The sequence below is a fragment of the Delphinus delphis genome, chromosome 10, assembly GCF_949987515.2.
Source record: "Delphinus delphis chromosome 10, mDelDel1.2, whole genome shotgun sequence".
Lineage (NCBI taxonomy): Eukaryota > Metazoa > Chordata > Mammalia > Artiodactyla > Delphinidae > Delphinus > Delphinus delphis.
In genome coordinates, this window is record NC_082692.2 from 67793799 (window position 1) to 67811435 (window position 17637).

The 17637-nt window shown below is 56.1% G+C and overlaps 1 pseudogene; it reads right to left on the reverse strand.

Moving 5' to 3' along the window:
• Positions 1–1495: 1495 nt before the first annotated feature.
• LOC132432907 (neuropilin and tolloid-like protein 2 pseudogene) lies at positions 1496–17392 on the reverse strand (annotated as a pseudogene).
• Between the last annotated feature and the right edge of the window lie 245 nt (positions 17393–17637).

The window sequence follows — 17637 nt, forward strand, 5'->3', positions numbered from 1 at the left end:
TATTTGAGTCTTTAATGGCTGCTGGGGTGCACAGTGCCATGCGAGATCACAGAGCCAGTGGGGGGGATCAGCTGGAGCTAGAGTAAGCTGACTCAGCCTTCGAGAGAGAGCCCCTCAGGGTTTAGAAAAACAGGTGGGGCAGCCTGATCCCTCTGGGTCTGGATCACGTGTGAGGGACCTGATGAGGTCCAGGCTGCGTGGGGGAGAACTGGCTTGACCCCAGGCCAGGAGTCCCTAGCTGGGTGAGAGGAATCCTGTGTGCTAGGGGAGGACAGGGGTTGAGTAGGGGCGGGGGGAACACTGACACGCCCTGAGTGGTGGGGAAGCCAGTGGCCTAGGTGGGCTGTCGCTTGAGAGATAGGGCCACAGAGCTGGGGTGAGCTCTGCCCAGGCTGGGAGGGTTGGCCTTTCTCCCTGAGACAGGGATGTCTGACGGTCAACCCCTCCCTAGGCAACCTGAAGGCCAGTCGTGAAGCTTTGCCGTCCTGCTTCCCTGGCTCAGGCTGCCCTGTTCTGGAGAGGCTGTGTGGGGTGGGCTCGGGGCCCCCGGCTCTGATGCCCCCTCTCTCTACAGGTTGCTCCGTCTGGGAGGGGCTGTTGCCAGCTCAGTTAAGGAGGCTCTGTCCAGGGAGAGTTTGCCCCCAGAAACAAGTGCCCCATCTACCCAGTCCTAGTGGGAAAAATGCCCCTCACAGCTCTGCCTCATGGGATCACTACCCACCATGATCTTGTCCACTGCTGCCTCCTGGGGGTTCAAGGAGCTGTAGGATCTGGCCCTGCCCTAGCCAGATAGCCAGGGTCTGGCCCCCAAGATGCACCCCAGTGGGAATCCCCCCACCCTTTCCCTCATACTCCTGGCCTTTCCTGCCCCTCCTCTGGCAGCCTGCAGAGCCTCCCTGCTCGCCTCTTTGGGGAAGTGTGAGAGGCACCCTCTGTCCTCATCCAGTGCTGTCTCTCTATCCCCAGCTCCAGCTGAGAAGGGGGTGGGGCCCATGGCACTGGCTCCTGCCCCTTCCATCCACTCCCACCCACCTACCCAGCGTCAGGGTCTCTGGATCACTGTGTAGCCCTGGGTCATGTCCAGTACTCACACTTAAGCCTTACTCAAGAGCCAGGGCTCCGTTTCCACCTGTTCTCTCCCAGCTGCCCACCACCCCCATCAAGGCATTCCTCCCTGTCCTGTTCAGTTCACCCCAGGAAGCTGACCGCAGGAACATGTGAGCTTGGACCTGAATCCCTACTGATTGCAACTCTGGGTAAAGCTGTCCTGGGGACCCCATCTTGGGGGAGCTGGTCAGAGACCCATAGGGCAGGGAGAAGTGCCCCTCCATGTGGCTCTCTGGGTCTGGTGGTCAGTAGCTTGGGGTGAAAGCAGCCAGCCTGTAGCATGGGGCAGAGCTCTCCTTCGCCCACACCCCCCACCTGGGCAATGGGAGTGGTCCAGCACATACCTGACCAGCAACCACAGCCCCCCAGGAATGGACACTTGTAGGGGTCACAGCCCCACGGACAGCTCCGCTGCTGCCACCCGGCAACCTCGCAGCCGCAGCCCAGCCAGAGGCTGGGTCCTGAGCTCTGGACTCTAGGACAGGGCATACATTCAGACCGTCAGGGATGGCTGTTCTTGGCAGCCCAGCCCCCCGCCCACCCAGTCGGGTACCCCCTGAGGGTCTCCCTCCACCCAGGGCCACCCACAGAAGCCAGGCACCAGGGCTGGGACAGAGCCTGCCAGCTCCTGACAAGCTTTGCCGCCCCCCCCCCCCCCCGTGGCCAACTGGCTGCCCCTCTGTCCTTGGCTCCTGCTAACCACCGGGGAATCCGAAGCTGGCAGTCCGACTGCTGCTCCCACTGGTCCGGGCAGAGAAGCGGCGGGCTGGACTGCCCCGTCTCCCCACCCACCTGCCCCCGGAGCTCCGGCTGCCCGCGCCTGCCGGTGCCCGATCGCTCAGCTCACCTCGGCGGCGCTGTCTCCTCACCAGAGGCACTGCGGTGTGGGAACTGTCCCGAGGAGCCGGTTCTCAGCTGAAACAAAGAGGTGGGGGAGAGAGAGGGGGGCAGCAGGAGAGGGAGAGGGTGAGTGAGCAGGCGAAGGAGTGGAGACTGGAGGGGGAAGAAAGAAGGGAGAGGATGAGAGAGAAGAGGGGAGGGGAGGAGGCCTGACTTCCAGGGACCGAAGGGCCAAGGAAAGAGGGAAGAGGAAATGGGGAGGGGGCGGAGGAGGTGAGGGGGCCAGACCTAGAGAGGGGAGGTTGTTAGAGGGGCGGGACGTGGGGCAAGTGAGGGGGCGTGGGCAGGAGAGGGAGTAGTGGAGAGAAGGGCTCTAGGGGGCGGGCGGGCTGGGGGCTGGGCAGGGTGGGCAGAGAGGCTCCACCCCATCCCATGCCAGGCTCTGCTACTTGAGTGGGCAAAAGGCCACGAAGGGGAATGGGAGGGAGAGGCGAGCCGCCAGGCGAGGGGTAAGGCTCTGGGCTGTGGGCTGGCTAGGAGGATGGGCCAGGGACAAAGGCGGGAGAAGAACAAAGGTGTCCGAATGGAGGAATGGGCCCCTGCTGACCTCTGGGTGCCGCAGTCTGGAGCGTCCTGGACAGAGTCTCCTGAATGGAGGGCAGGTCCACTCTGGGGCGGTCTAGGCTCTGAAGTGTCAGCCTGAGGTCAAGGGGAGAGGGGATGGGCTGTGAAAGCGGCCAGGGGTCCCCTTCATTCTGCTGAGACTGACCACACATCGGGATGCCACTGTCACTGTGTCTTTGGGGGAGGGGATGGTGGATGGGGTCCAAAGCCTGGACTGAGAACTGGGTAGGGGAAGTCCCCTTTTAGGGAAGAGCATTTGGGGCCCCAAGGGAGGTGGGGAGGATGGTAGGCACAATGGGGAAGAATGAAGGGAGTGGGGAAGCAGGGGATGGGGGGTGTGAGTTGGGAAGGAGGCTGCAGGGGGCGTGTCCAGAGCTGCAGCCCCTTAACAGGCCCATCTAAAGCAGAGGCCTCCTGCACATCCCACGATTCTTGGGCTGCCTAATGCAGACCTAATGAAGGATGGAATAATGAACCACTTCCTGCTGCTCCCTCCTGCTGCTAAGTGCTGCTGTGACAGGCAAGGGCACGAGGGAATTCCACTTGGGCTTGGGCCGCTGCGGCACAAGTCTGTGTTAGTGTTGTGAGGGGCAGGGGAGGTAGGGTGGCCTTGATCAGAACCATCCTATCCCTCTCTAGTCCCAGGCACAGCACCCCGGGCTGGTCCAGTCTCCTCCCATGCTCAGAGGCACAGGAGGCCATCCTAAGCTTACGACCAAGGGAAGTTCCCCTTCTCATCCCACTGGAGACTCCTTATAGAAAGTCCAGCACACCAACATGCTTTGGAGAGCAGGAAGAGGGGAGGGAGCTGTGGGCTTGCCTAAAGCTGTGACAGGGAGAGGAGGAGTCAGCCTCCATCCCACCCTGCGTGGAAGGGTAAGAGCTAGATGCCCTTAGACTCTGCCTAGCCCAACTCCCTCCACCTCCTCAGGGAAGCTGTCCCAGCGCCACCAAGGAGGGCCACATCAACCGGGCTGCCACCGTTCCAGCTACCTCCTCTCATAGCCTGGAATCCCATAAAAGGAAAGGACATCCCTCCCTCCCTCCCTTCCTCCCTCCCTCCCTCTCTTCCTCCCTCCCTTCCTCCCTTCCTCCCTCCCTTTCTCCCTCCCTTCCTCCCTTCCTCCCTCCCTTCCTCCCTCCGTTCCTCCCTTCCTCCCTTCCTCCCTTTCTCCCTTCCTCCCTCCCTCCCTTCTTCCCTCCCTTCCTCCCTCCCTTCCTCCCTCCCTTCCTCCCTTCCTCCCTCCCTCCCTCCCTCCCTTCCTCCCTCCCTCCCTCCCTCCCTCCCTCCCTTCCTCCCTTCCTCCCTTCCTCCCTCCCTCCCTTCTTCCCTCCCTCCCTCTCTTCCTTCCTTTCTCCCTTCTTCCCTCCCTTCCTCCCTCCCTCCCTCCCTTCCTCCCTTCCTCCCTCCCTCCCTTCTTCCCTCCCTCCCTCTCTTCCTTCCTTTCTCCCTTCTTCCCTCCCTTCCTCCCTCCCTTCCTCCCTCCCTTCCTCCCTTCCTCCCTCCCTCCCTTCTTCCCTCCCTCCCTCCCTCCCTTCCTTCATTCCATTTACTTCTAAATAAATGCAAATTTACAGAAGAATTGTCAATAAGAATAGTGTAAGACACCCATATACCCTCTAGCCACGTCGACTACTGTTAATATTTTTCCTCACTTGCTCTCCCTCTCTATATATGTATTTGCTCTGTATGTGTGCATAGTTATATGTATTTTTTTTCCTGAGCCATTTGAGAGTAAGTTGCAGATGTCATGGATAAAAGGATGGTTTCTTATCTGTTTCTGTCTCCTGGAGTCAGTGTAGGGGAGCCCAGACCATGTTGTGTGGAATGAATGGAGGCCTGGGACAGGCAATGAATGAGTGTGTATCATCTATTGGGAGCATGAGGCCTGGGAGCTGGAGAGACTTGGCCGAGGCTGCCTTGGGAGTTGGGCCTGTCCAGGGCTAGGCCTCACGTTCCTCTTGTTTTTTCTTTCCTCCAGCCTGGGAGGCAGGGAGCCATTGCCCACCAAAGTGAGCATGTGGTGTTTGCCGGGTGTGGAGCTGCAGCATATGTCTATGGAGGTGGCAGCAGGCGGGTGGGGTGGAGCTGGGAGAACAGGGATGCCCACACTGAGGCACCTGGGCACACTCGCCAGACTGGGCACTGATTGGCTCTGTTGGGTTTGAGAAGACTCAGCTCTTGGAGGCCCCAGCTGCAGTGCTGAGGCCTCAAACTCTTGCCTTTGGGACCCTCCCCACAGCCTCATGAGAGACAGGGCAGGGATGGGGGCCCTCGCTTGACAGCTGGTCCATGGTGATAGACTTAGAGAGGGAAGGATGAGGGCTCTGGTCATTCTGGACACAACTGTCCCTGACACAGGGCTGGCATTCCTTCTGGTCCCTCAGTACCCCCAAATGGGTTGGACTCCCATCTGGGACCGTCCTCCAGATGGCTGCTCTCTTCTCTCTCGTAACCCCAACCTGAGGGTTATGGTTAAAAAGTTTGGCATTAAAAAAAAAATCACACCTTGAAAGATTATCTGATCTCTGAGGCCCTTATGTCCTCTCTCACAGTTGAGGTCCTCCTCCTCCAGGAAGCCTTCCTGACTTCCTCAGGCTGTCTTCCACCTTACATGCCAGCTCTGTTTATTCCTTTGCTGGCTCACACTGGTGCTGTCCCCTGGGCCTAGGGCTTTGCTCGGTCATCAGCCTTTCTCCCTCCTGCTGTCCCAGGCCGGGCATGTAACTATTGTCCTATATAGGTGGATGACAGTGGCTTGGTTAGTCCTTCCTGGACATTGAGTCCCTCTGATGCCACTGTGCCCCGTACATCTGAGATTCCACAAGCTCTGGGCTGGCTGAGGTGGGGGGTGGGCAAGAGGACCCACTGGAGAGAGGTAGAAGGTTGTTTAAGACCACTGGCCTGTCAGGGCAAAGGCAGGCCTCCAGCCTGGATCTCTGACCACCTGTCCAGCACCTTCTGCTTTCTCCCCTGGAGCATGGGCAAGCCTGTCCAGGGCAGCGGCCGAGGGTCCTCCCTGCATCCCACCTGGGTGACGGCAGAACCTGCAAAACTGAGGGAAGAATGCCCCCCGCCCCGAATTTATTAGCCCCAGCCCATCCATGTGAAAGCCTAGGGGACACGGGCTTCCTCTCACCCTGCCCATCCCCCCCGAAGAGATTTCAGCCAATTAGCACATACAGTATTTACTTAATTAGGGTAATGACATAATTAGTGTAAGTTGGGCTCCATCACATGGCTTCAACATGCAATTATGAGCCCTCAGCGGGAGGCAACATTGTGAAAATGCTCATTCAGTTTTGGTTCCAGCATGGAGGCCGCAGCAGCTGCCTCTGCTTTGGAGGCAGTGGCCGCTGTGTGCGTGAGGCGCGGTGACTGTCAGAAGCTGACAGACAGGCGAGGACAGAAGAGTCAGCAGGAGCAGAAAGGCAGTTTCCAGGGCTGATGGCATCCCTGACCAAGCCTCTCCCATCACAGATGGGCACTGCCGTCCCCACAGCCAGGGCCCTGGCTAGGCTGGTCTGGCTGAGATCAGGGGCCCGGGCAGTCTAGGCCCCTCTGCCCCCAGGTTCTCTGCCTGAAATACTACCATTTGCAGGCTGTCTCTTCTCTCTTCAGGGTTTTGATGCTCACACCAGCCACTAGCTTATTGGCCCCTCAGGGTGGCTCTTCGAGGCCACAGACTGGAAGGACTGGATTGATTACTGCTATCCTCATTGGACTTGTGGTAAACTGAGGCTTGGGGCAAGGAAGGTGTTAGATCTGATGGTGGCAGTGCTGCTGACCCAAGAGGCAGCCCAACATGGCCAGACACTCCTCGAGCCCAGGCAGCTCCCCCTCAGCTTCAGGAAGGTCTCCTGCCCCATGGCTCTTTCCCCTAGGAGGGGGCAGGGAATCACTGGGGGGCCCCCAGAGTCCTGCTCCCTCAGCCTCCTCTGCACTCCCCACCCCCTGCCTCCTTCCACAAGGCCAGGAGGTGGGGCCCTGACCTGCCTGAGACCATCCACAGCCTTCCCCTCAGTGAGTCTCACAGCTTTCCTGGGCAGGGGTCGGGGGAGTGGCGGCAGGGGGAAGGAAGTGAGGGAAGATGGGAATCAGTGCTACCATTGTAAAGATGGGCAAGCCGAGGCTCCAGGGCCTCCAAGAGGTGCTGTTAGAGCCAAAATCAGGTCCCAGCAACTCTACTTTCTGTCTGGCTGGGTCACCTGGGCGGATTCTCTCTCTCAGGCCTCCATATCCCTGTGTGAAGGGAGAGTCTATGATTTCAGACATCCTGACACTGTCCAGAGTCCCCAGGGAGGTACCTAAGGAATGTGACATCTTTCTTCCCTTTCTCCAAATTATGTCGTCATAGTTGTCCCTCCTCTTTCTGTCCCACCTGTGCCCTGCATGCGGGTCAGGCCCCTGGGGAGACAGCTCTGACTGGCAATTCCAACTGCCCCAGGCTGGGCCCCCTGCCCTTCTGAACTGGGGAATCTTGTATGGGAGGCATGGGCTCTGGGGGCCATCCCAAACCTTCCCACTCAGTGGTGCCCCCTCTTATAGGCAATACCCGCAACTGGCTGGACTTGGCTTTCATCCAAGCCCCTCTCTGGGTCTGGAGGCATATGATCAAGGTGAGGCCAACTTGTTTGCTAATTGCTGACTATGGGCCAGCCACCTTGGGCCTGGTTACTGGGGTTAAATGGGGAGCGATGGGCAGGCAAAGATGAGGGTCACTACCTCCAGGGGCTCATGGTCTCAGGGTTCAGACAGACCCAGCCCCAAGGAGTGTCCTCCAAAGGGTAGGCAGAGATAAGTGCCAGGAAGAGCCAAGTTCAAACAAGCAGAGGTCCCAACCCTTTCCCTCACTGGTCAGGAGACACGGCACCTGCAGGGCCTGGGACAGGCAAGAATTTCAGTTCACAGAGGATGTACTTCAGATGGTAGGACCAGTGTGAGCAGAGGCTGGGAGGCCAGAGTAGGATGTGGGGATGTCATCTTCAGGTGTGAGGTGTTTGGGTGGGTTCTGGGGAGCTCGAGGAAGGGGCTGGGGACTCTGGCTGTTTGTGGGAGGGTCAAGGCATTCCCTCAACATCCATTCAACAAAAAGTCCTTACTATGTGCCAGGCACATGTTCTAGGCTGGAGATTCAGTAGCGACCAAGATGAAATCCTTACCCTCGTGGAACCTATACTCTAGTGGGAGTCAGGAAAATGAGAATAGTGTGATGCACGGGCGATGCAGAAGATCCTAACAGGGCGATGTGCTAGGGCTAGGGGGGCCCTCAGCCCAGCTGAGGCAGGGTGGCCAGAATGATGGGGCTGGGAGAGGGGCGCTGTTCCCGCGGGTCTGGCTTGTGTCCCCTGGCTCACCCCCACTCGCCAACTTTCAGCTTTGAGGTTCACTCCTGGCCTGCAGGCATAACTCCTGGGTGTCCCTTCTGCAGGGAGAAGAGGTGGCTGCCACCACCAAAGCCATCCTCCTGGTCCCGGGCTCCTCCATGCCAAGCACATTAGGGGATAATTAAGTAAAAATAGGCCTTCTGACCAGTGTAGCTCATTAAGGCCTAATTAAGTTAATTAGTTCCAGGTGTGGGTGGTGAGGCTCAAGTGAGGCAGCGGCTATTTGCTGTAATTGCATTTTCACAGCCGCAGTGGTGGCAGCGGTAGCAGTGGTGGCAGAGGCGGTGGCTTCCTCTGAGGCCTGGAAGCCTGCCAGGAAGTCCAGGAGGCTGCCACTGAGCTGAGAGGAGTATGAAGCAGCAGAAGGCTGGCCCGGGACCACCCACAGAGAGCAGTAGCTGGAGTTTCAAGGTCAGCCAAGCCCAGGGAAACCTTCTGCCCTCTCAAACTTGCTTGTTCTCTGCCCAGGGGTTGGGGTTGGGGTTGGGGTTGGGGGCTGTACAAAGCCACCAACAGGCATCCCCCCTCCAGCTGAGCAGCGTGGGTGCACCGCGGCTGGACCTTTGGATTTCCTCACACCCGTGGTGGTCCCTAGGAAGACTGTAAAATGGCTTTGCTGAAAGCGAAGATGTGGCTCAGAGGCAGTGGGTGAGACCTCTAGGAATCCACCTAAATCACCCTCTCCCTTCGGCATAAGGCACCAATTCCTGTCCCTTTCTGGCAGATGTGTAGCTGTTAGAGATGCCCCCTCTCTGCAGTTCAGGGTAGGGGGGGCACACAAATCTGGGGCCTCTGCAGAGGACCTGCTGGCTCAGTCAGTCTCCTGCCCTGGACATCTCCCCGAGCCCACTTCCTGCTCTGGCTTCTACACCCAGCTGACCCCGGGGACCTGCCTGTATAGGACAGCCCTCCCAGCCTTGGCCACACTCTCATTCATTCATCCATTTGTCTCTCGGTCACTGAGCATCTCCTCTGTGTCAGGCAGCAGGGCTGGGGATGCAAGGCTGGGTGAGACAGGTTGGACCCTGCCCCATGGTGCCTTTGGTCTCTCTGAGGAGGCAGACACACACATATATATGTATATATGTTTTTTCTTTTGGTTGCACTGCATGGCTTGTGGGATTGATCCCGGGCCCTTGGCAGTGAAAGCACAGAGTCCTAACTACTGGACTGCCAGGGAATTCCCAAGGCAGACATATTAATGGTCATGGCTACACAGTTTTGTCATGGCTGTAGGAGCACGGGGGTGCTTAACCCAGACCTGGGAGGAAAGATGCCTGAGCTGCAGTGAATATGATCCAGGTGAGAAGTGGGCAGGCACCTGATTTTTACCAGGAACTAAAAGGGCCTCTCTCTGGCCAGAGGGCAGCACAAGGTGCCAAGTAGGGAGAGGGAGGGGCCATGGAGGGGTCTAAGAAGGGCTTCTGGGTAGGAGGAACTGGTAACTGCTGGCTGGGAGGTCAGGGAGGTGGTGCCCAGGGCCATGGCTGTGGATCTGGAGAAGAGGGGATTTGAGGGATGTTTAGGAGTAGAACTGATGGGGCTTGGTATGAGGGGTAGGGAAGGAAGAGCTGTCAGTTCCCTAGGGAGGGGACGTGGGAGTGGGACTGAGCTCTGAAATGTCCCCATAGGGCTGGCACTAGGATGAGGCAAGTCAAGTGCATGGGATGCAAAATTTGGGGTACTCACTCCCAGTCTTGTGTTTCCACCTGTGCCTTGTCCCTGAAACTTCTCACTAAAACATACTTTGGAAAGTGGAAGCCACTCCTGGAGATGAGAAAACAGGGGGATGGTCTGGGCAGTGTGTCCCCCTCCATCCTTCAACCCCTACGTGGGAGGTGCTGCCTTCTCTGCACCCTCCAGGACTGGGGTGAGGCTAGGATGGATACCTTAGGTTCTCACATGCTTTGGACAGGGACTCTGTTTCCATCCTGATGCCTCAATAACAGGTATCCCATCCAGCTTCTCCTTGCATGCCTCTCATGACAGGTGCTCCCTGCGACCTGGATAGCCCAGTCCCTTGGCTCAGGCCATTGCACAGAATGTTTTACCCTGAGCCCAGATCTGCCTTGCACCGTGTTCTACCTAACAGTGGCCTCAGCTATGCCCTCCTACCCTCTCCCACCCCTCAGGTGGGTCTGCTGATCCCCTTTCCCAAGCTTAACATTTCTGAGCTTCGGTGTCCTCACCTGTAAAAGGGGAAACAATAATAGCCACCATCTTCCAGGGCTGGTGTGAGGATTAAATGACATGATGTATAAACCTCATGACACATTCTAGTTCCTCAGTAACAGCTTCCTAACCCATAGTGATAATAAATAACTACAGAGGCGGACATGGTCCTCCTGCTGGCATGGGCCGCCAGTGGTGCAGCGTCAGCCCAGGCCCCAACACCCACCTGATGGCCTCAGGTAGCAGACTCTGCTACCACCCCAGCACATCCAGCACAGATGCAGAGCTAATCCCAGAGGAAGATGTTCACGGGAAGAGGAAGTGACATTTTCTTGAGATGGCCGTGCCGTGTTGAGACATGGGGTCGGGGCCCTGCTGTTTGGAATCGGTTCTCTGCTCAGTGTTCACTGCACTGCAGGAGAGCCCAAGACCCTCCCCTGTGGCCCTCTGCTCGTCAAGTCTCATTCAGGGGGACCAGTGGTGGCTGAGAAGGGGGGGTGCAGACCCACCCTGACTGAGGTGTCTGCCTGGAGGTGTCTCTGGGGCACATCCCCAGACCCTGTCATGTCTGTGGAGCTGCCCTGGTGGTGGGTGTCTGTCCTGAGCCTAAGGGGCCTGCAGAGAGAGCCCTGAATCCCATGGAAGGTGGAAGACCCTACAGAAGCTCACACCAAACCCTCAAGGTTGTGCTGATCATTGTTGGGGTGCCCAGACTCCTCCCACGAGACTGGGGTGGTAAGCCTGGGGCAGGGGCTTGTAGGAACTCCTGGCTCCTCTCAAAGAGGAGGACAAAAGGAAGAAAGGACAAAAGTTGCTACAGCCTAGTCTCTAAAGCCATCCTGCTCCCCTTCTGTGCCATCCCATCCCCGGAGCCAGGTCCACATCCCAGGAGCACGCTCTGCTTCTGCTCGGGGGTTCCCTGTTGAACATCACAACTTGTCTCTAGGGGATTCCTGTAGATTTAAGCAGTGGTCATGCTCTCCAACTCTTGGTGACCTGGGACTTCCAGATTCCTGTGTGAGGCGGAGAGTGCGCCACAGGGGAGGGACCACAGGTGCAAAGGCCTGGAGCAGGGTGGCAGGGTGGACACATGGGGATGCCAAGTCCTCTGGGCAGGCCAAGGTGGTGCTGGGAGTGGAGGATGTGTGATGTTTGTGGGGTGGGCATGGAGCCTGCTTTGTGCAGAGTGCGCCTTGCTTCATTCTCACCCCAGCTGTGGGTGGGAGGGCTCTCCATTACTCTCAACACCCCTTGATTTTACAGACTGGGGCTCCAGGAGGAGAAAGGGCTTGCTCACGGTCACACAGCTGGTGGGGCCAGGGCGGCCACAGCCTGCTCCCAGCCCTGTCCAATCCTGGTGGCTAGGCTCCTCCCGATGGGGGTGTCAGGAGAAGGGACGACTGTGGGGCTTGATTTGTCGTTTGGCGTGGGGGCCTAATGGCTTGAGGTCCTGGATCCCCAGTAGGCCTGGCTCTTCCTCTTGCTCTCTGTGGCGTGATCCAGGCCAAGGCCCAGCTTGGCTCTGTACCTTGGTTTCCTCAGTTATACAGGGAAGTCATCAAATTGTTCAGCCATGGTGCATCAGTGGAGAGGGGTGGTCCATTTATAGATGGGAAAATGAGGCACAGGGAGGGGACAGGAGAGCCTGGGGCCCTGGTCACTCCCAGGCCTACAGACTCAGCCATGAGAGTGTGGTCAGTAGCCAAGGGAGGAAGCTGCAGGGGTTGATGGCCAGCAAACCCAGCTTTTCCAGTTTCCTTTAACGTGCCCTCCAGTCCCCTCTGCCTCGGGTTCACAGCTCTACCCCAGCTGAGTGTGTCTGGAGGCAAGGCCCCTTTCTCTCCACCCCCGAATTATGGCTTGGTCACAAAAGCTGGACCATGACCAGACAAAGGGACAAGGATGAAAGTGCTGGTTGTCATGGCAACCTGGTGGGTTGCTGGGACCCAGGGGAGGGGCTTGGCTGTGTGCCTGAGCCCAGGCATCTGGACAACCTCTGAGCATGAGCCAAGGTGGCCCAGGGGCTCACAGAGATGCCCCTCCTGCTCGGGGCCCACAAGAGCCGGGTGAACAATGACAACCTCACCCCCCACGGTGGCACCTGCTCCCTGGGCCTCCCTTGGTGGCCCCATTATCCTGCACCTGCTGCCCCCCACCACACCTGCTCCCCAGCCCAGGCGTCCTCCCCAAGGCACTCCCTGCCCATCCCCAGGCCCAGCTGCCTGCTCTGAGGGCCACTCAAGAGGGCCTGTGCAACCGGGAGGGGTAGCAGGGACGGACGGCCCTGGTCAAGGGCAGGGGGTCCAGCTGACAAGCCAGCTCTGCCTTACCAGTAGCATGTGTGTCCACGACAAGACCTCCACTCCAGGACCTCAGTCTGCTTACCTATTAAATGGGAGCAACCATTCCTGCCCTCAGGGTCTCCAAGAGTAAGTTTCCTTCTGCTTGCAAGGAGATCTGAGGCCAGGATGTCCCCAGAGCTGGGTCAGGGTGGACAGTTGGAGAGAGAAGAGGGAAGGGGGTTGTCTTGGGTCACACTCTCAGGGCCACCTCTGTTAGACCATGTGGAGACCTGAAAGCCTCCTAAGAGTCACTGTTTAGAGGTGGAGATGACATTTCCCAGAGGCCCATCATGGGTACAGGGGAACTGGGCAAGGGACCTATCAGTGCCAGGTTCTTTTTTTTTTTTTTAATATATTTATTTATTTACTTATTTTGGGCTGCACTGGGTCTTTGTTGCTGTACATGGGCTTTCTCTAGTTGTGGCAAGTGGCGGCTACTCTTCCTTGTGGTGCGTGGGCTTCTCATTGTGGTGGCTTCTCTTGTTGCGGAGCACGGGCTCTAGGCGCGTGGGCTTCAGTAGTTGTGGCGCACGGGTTTAGTTGCTCTACGGCGTGTGGGATCTTCCCAGGCCAGGGCTCGAACCCGTGTCCCCTGCATTTGCAGGCGGATTCTTAACCACTGTGCCACCAGGGAAGTCCCTTGATCAGCTTTCCACGTCAACTTAGCTTTTGGAGTAGCTTTAATCGTCCATATGCAGTCAACTGCTTGGCTGGGTTTTGTTTTTTCCTCTTGTTCTACCTGAGTAGAACACACTATTCTGTCAGCTCCTGACAGCTCAAACTGGCAATCTGGGATGGGATTTAAAATACCTCGGTAAGTAAAGTCTGGATCTGGAATAAACGAATATTTTGCTCAAAATCCCAGTCCTTCAAGTTCTTCATCAGAACTAAACTTAATCCACATGAATCTCCCTGTTGATCTAATTAATGGAGGGCTTTTCACACCACAGTAACAATCTATATACATAAGTGGAGAGAAACCAAATGGCCCATCTTGAACTCCCAAGTGATCAAACCGACATTCAAATGATGGTTCTATATAATAATGTTTATCAAAGGTCAACTCTATTCTTTGACGTGGAGCAGCTTCCAAAATGTAGATGCATTCCTTGTTTGGTGGATATGAGTCAGGATAATTTGGTGAAGCAAAATGACCTCTGTTGCTGGTTCGAACCCAGATGCCACACTGGGTTGCAGGAATGTGCTTGATTCCAATATTTTGTCCATCTTGGGTCTTTTGGGCCCAGTGCCAGGTTCTTGAGTGGCTTGTTAGGAGTATCAGGGAAAGAGGACACTGGGGCAGGGACCCTCCATGAGGAAAGGATGGCCTGGGGGTCCCTGGTGATCCAACAGCCAGTTCAGGTGGGGACACTGAGATCCTAGGAACGATCTGTATCTGGCTGTCTGATACCACCTCCCCTGCAACCGGATGGTGGAATGGAGGAGGGACAAGGGGACAGGAGAAGTGGGAAGCTCCGGAGGATGCCCCTCCCCATCCTGGAGAGGGAAGGAGATGCCTGTGGTCACTGGTCTTTGTGTCGTCTCCCCCTTCTAGTGTCTCCCTACACCCTGCAGGCCAGCCCCAGGTTCCCATCCTACTCTGCTGTGACCTTGGGTGAGGCCCTCTCCCCTCTTGCCACCTCAGTTTGCCGACCTGGAGTGTGGGAGCAGGTTGCCGAGGAGGCTGCCAGCTCCAGCTGCCGCCCTGGGTTTTTGAACACCCCCAGGCCTTCGCCACTAACTGTGGCCCCACCTCTCTGATAATGAGGAACTCCCTCTCTTGAACAAACTTATTTTTGCTGACCGGTCAGAGTTTCTTTTTCTTTTTTTTTTTTTTTTAATTTTTTAAAACTGAAGTATAGTTGATTTATAGTGTTGTGCCAATCTCTGCTGTACAGCAAAGTGACTCAGTTATATACATATAGACATTCTTTCTTTAAATATTCTTTTCCATTGTTTTATCACAGAATGTATATTTTTTAAAATATTTATTTATTTGGCTGCATTGGGTCTTAGTTGCAGCATGCGGGATCTTCATTGCGACATGTGGGCTTCTCTAGTTGCTATCACAGAATATTGAATATAGTTTCCTGTGCCATACAGTAGGACCTTGTTGTTTATCCATCCTATGTATAATAGTTTACATCTGCTTATCCCAAACTCCCTAGTCCTTCCCTCCCCATCTTCCCCTTGGCAACCACAAGTCTGTTCTCTATGTCTGTGAGTCTGTTTCTGTTTTGTAGATAGGTTCATTTGTGCCTTATTTTATTTTATTATAACACTAATTTATTTATTTACTTATTTATAGGCTATGTCAGGTCTTAGTTGCAGCGCGTGGGCTCTTTGTTGCGGTGCATAGGCTCTCTAGTTGTGGCACGTGGGCTTAGTTGCCCCGCAGCATGTGGCATCTTAGTTTCCCGACTAGGGATTGAACTGGCATCCCCTGAATTGCAAAATGGATTCTCAACCAGCGGACCACCAGGGAAGTCCCTGTGCCCTATTTCAGAGTTCACATATAAGTGATATCATATGGTATTTGTCCTTCTCTTTCTGACTTACTTCACTTAGTATGATAATCTCTAGTTCCATCCATGTTGCTGCAAATGGCATTATTTCATTTTTTTTATGGCTGAGTAGTATTCCATTGTGTATATGTACCACATCTTATCTGTCCATTCATCTGTTGATGGACATTTAGGTTGTTTCCATGTTTTGCCTATTGTGAATAGTGCTGCTATGACTGTTGGAATTTCTTACACACTTCCTCCCAGAGGTCTGGCAAAGGCAAAGCTCTTGCCAAGAATGGAGGTATTTGGGGTAGGGTAACAGTCCTGGTGTACCTCAGACCATTCTGTACAGGAGGCCCAGGTTCAGGGCTGGGCAAGATTTGTGTTCTTCAATATGCAGATGGAAAAACTAAGGCCTGGCAAGAAAAGAGACTTGCCCAGTGAGTCAGCTGCAGAACCCAGGCCTCCTGCCCTGTTCATAGACCTTTTTAGAGGTGGGGAAAAAGTCAGAATGGCAGTCTGGTCCCCAGACTCAGCAAACTCAGGCTCCCAGGAAGGGTGGGATGGGGGTACCTAGTGGGTCACAAGGCTGAGATGATGAGGCCACCCACCCTGCAAAAAGATCATTCCACCGATGCTCAATGAGCTGCTTGGGGCCAAGGGGAAATCAGAGGCGCTCAGAGCCTAATTACAATAAGCAGCTTTCTGCAGCTCCTCAGGCCCCACAGAAATGTCTTGTGCAAGATATCACTGTCTTGGGGCTTGTCATCTGGAGCTTTGGCCCAGGCATTTAGGGACCGGTAGGAACTCCTCCTGGCTGCCACTCCCGGTGAGCAGACCTTAGCATCCTGGACCTTGTTCACTGGCGTGGTCTGGAATTGCAGGTCAGAGGGAGGAGGTAGGCTGGGAAAGAGGGTGTAAAGTGTGATCATGTGCAGCTGGGCAGATGTTGGTGGCCACCATCTTCAGGGTGATAGCCTGGTGTGATTGCTCTGTCTCCTCAGCATTTCCTATGGTTTCTTGCAGGAGTGATGGAGCTGGCAGGACTGTTGGGAAAAGCAGCACCCCTGGTCCCTACCACACAAGCTCATCTTTCAGTTGGGGGGATGCAGCAGTGACCATTGCATGATTGCCTGCTGAGTGGTACTGACTATGGTCCCCTGAGGAGAATGTGAGCATATTCTGTGGATTGAGGCAATCAGGGAGGGCTTCCTGAGGAGGTGTAGCTTGAGATGAGATGGAAAGTGGTAGATAAACCAAAAGAGGGAGGAGATTCTGTCTGCGAAGCTCCACATGGATGTAGGTGGGAGTGGGATTGGACTGGGGGCTGAGCATTCATGGGTGACTGGTCCTCAATCCTCCAACCCCCCAGGAACTCCTTTCCACTCTTCCTCCCTGAGCTCTGGGCTTTCAAGGTATTGTCTGTCAAGCTGACCGTGTGGATGAAAGGAGAATTAATTTGTCTCCATTTTTATTCATCAGAGAAAATGCTGTCAGAGCTGCTGAGGCCAGCTGGCCAATGGCAGAGAAGGGGAGGATCAGGGGAGGCCTGGGGAGAAGGCGTGCCTCAGACCTTGCCCGGCTCTCTCTGATACCCTCCATGCCTGTGACTTGGTTTCTCTAGGCAGCAGCTCAGAGCTCCTGGCCTAGCAAACCAGAGAGAGATCCTGGGGTTCAAGAGGCCAACTGGGGGCAGGTGGAGAGCGGGTAGCTCCAGCCACCCTGTCTGAATGCCTGTCGCCCTCCATTCTGGCTTGTCGGCCACGTGAAGGGCCCATTCTGCTGCCTGTTCACACAAGGCTTTCATCTCTGCAGCTAGTAAAGCATTCCTCCGGGCCTCAGTGCTGCCAGCAGGAAGGCACAGGGGAGAGGGGAGCCCAGGCCTGCCATGCCCCTCAGACCCCTGGTCCAAAGGCATGGGCCTGGGCCAGGGTGCCCTAAGCAGCCTGTCTGCCCAAGTCGTCCCCCACCCCACCCCCCACCCCGCCGCCAACTCTTTCAGGAAGCCAGTTTCTCCCCATTTCAACAAGAGCAAGACTGGCCTCCCAGCTCATATAGGGCAAAAGACTGCCCTCCCACCACAGGAGGGGTAGGAGCCCATGGTGAGGTCATGGCTCAGCCCCCTTGTTCCTCTCCCAGGGAACAGGTAGGCATGGTGACTTCTAGGGCAGGGCAGGAAGATCAAAGCCTGCATGCCCTGCCATTGCAGAAGATGGCATTTGAAAGTAGGCACTTGAGACTCAGGAGAGTGGGGACTGACCCACAGTCCCCTGCTGAGGAAGGAGGCAGTCACATCCACTGTCACACCTGTAGAGGGGCAAGGTGGAGCTGGCAGGGCTGCTGGGGAAAGCAGCACCCACTGGTCCCTGCCACTCAAGCCCACCTCCAGTTGAGGGACACAGCAGTAACCATTGCGAAGTAGAGGATGAGTGACTCTGTAAGCTAGATCTCCTGAGAGTGGACCCTTTCCACAGTGGCCTGTCCATCTGTCCAGAAGCCATGGTGCCTGTGATGTCACTAACCCGCTGTGTTGCTTGGCAACTTTCCAGGATTAGTGCTCTGCCCCTGTCATCCCTGACGTCCCGCCATGGGCTGACGTTGCCTTGGCAACTGGATGGGTACTGCAGCTGTTTGGACAGCTGTACCCAGTGTGGGAA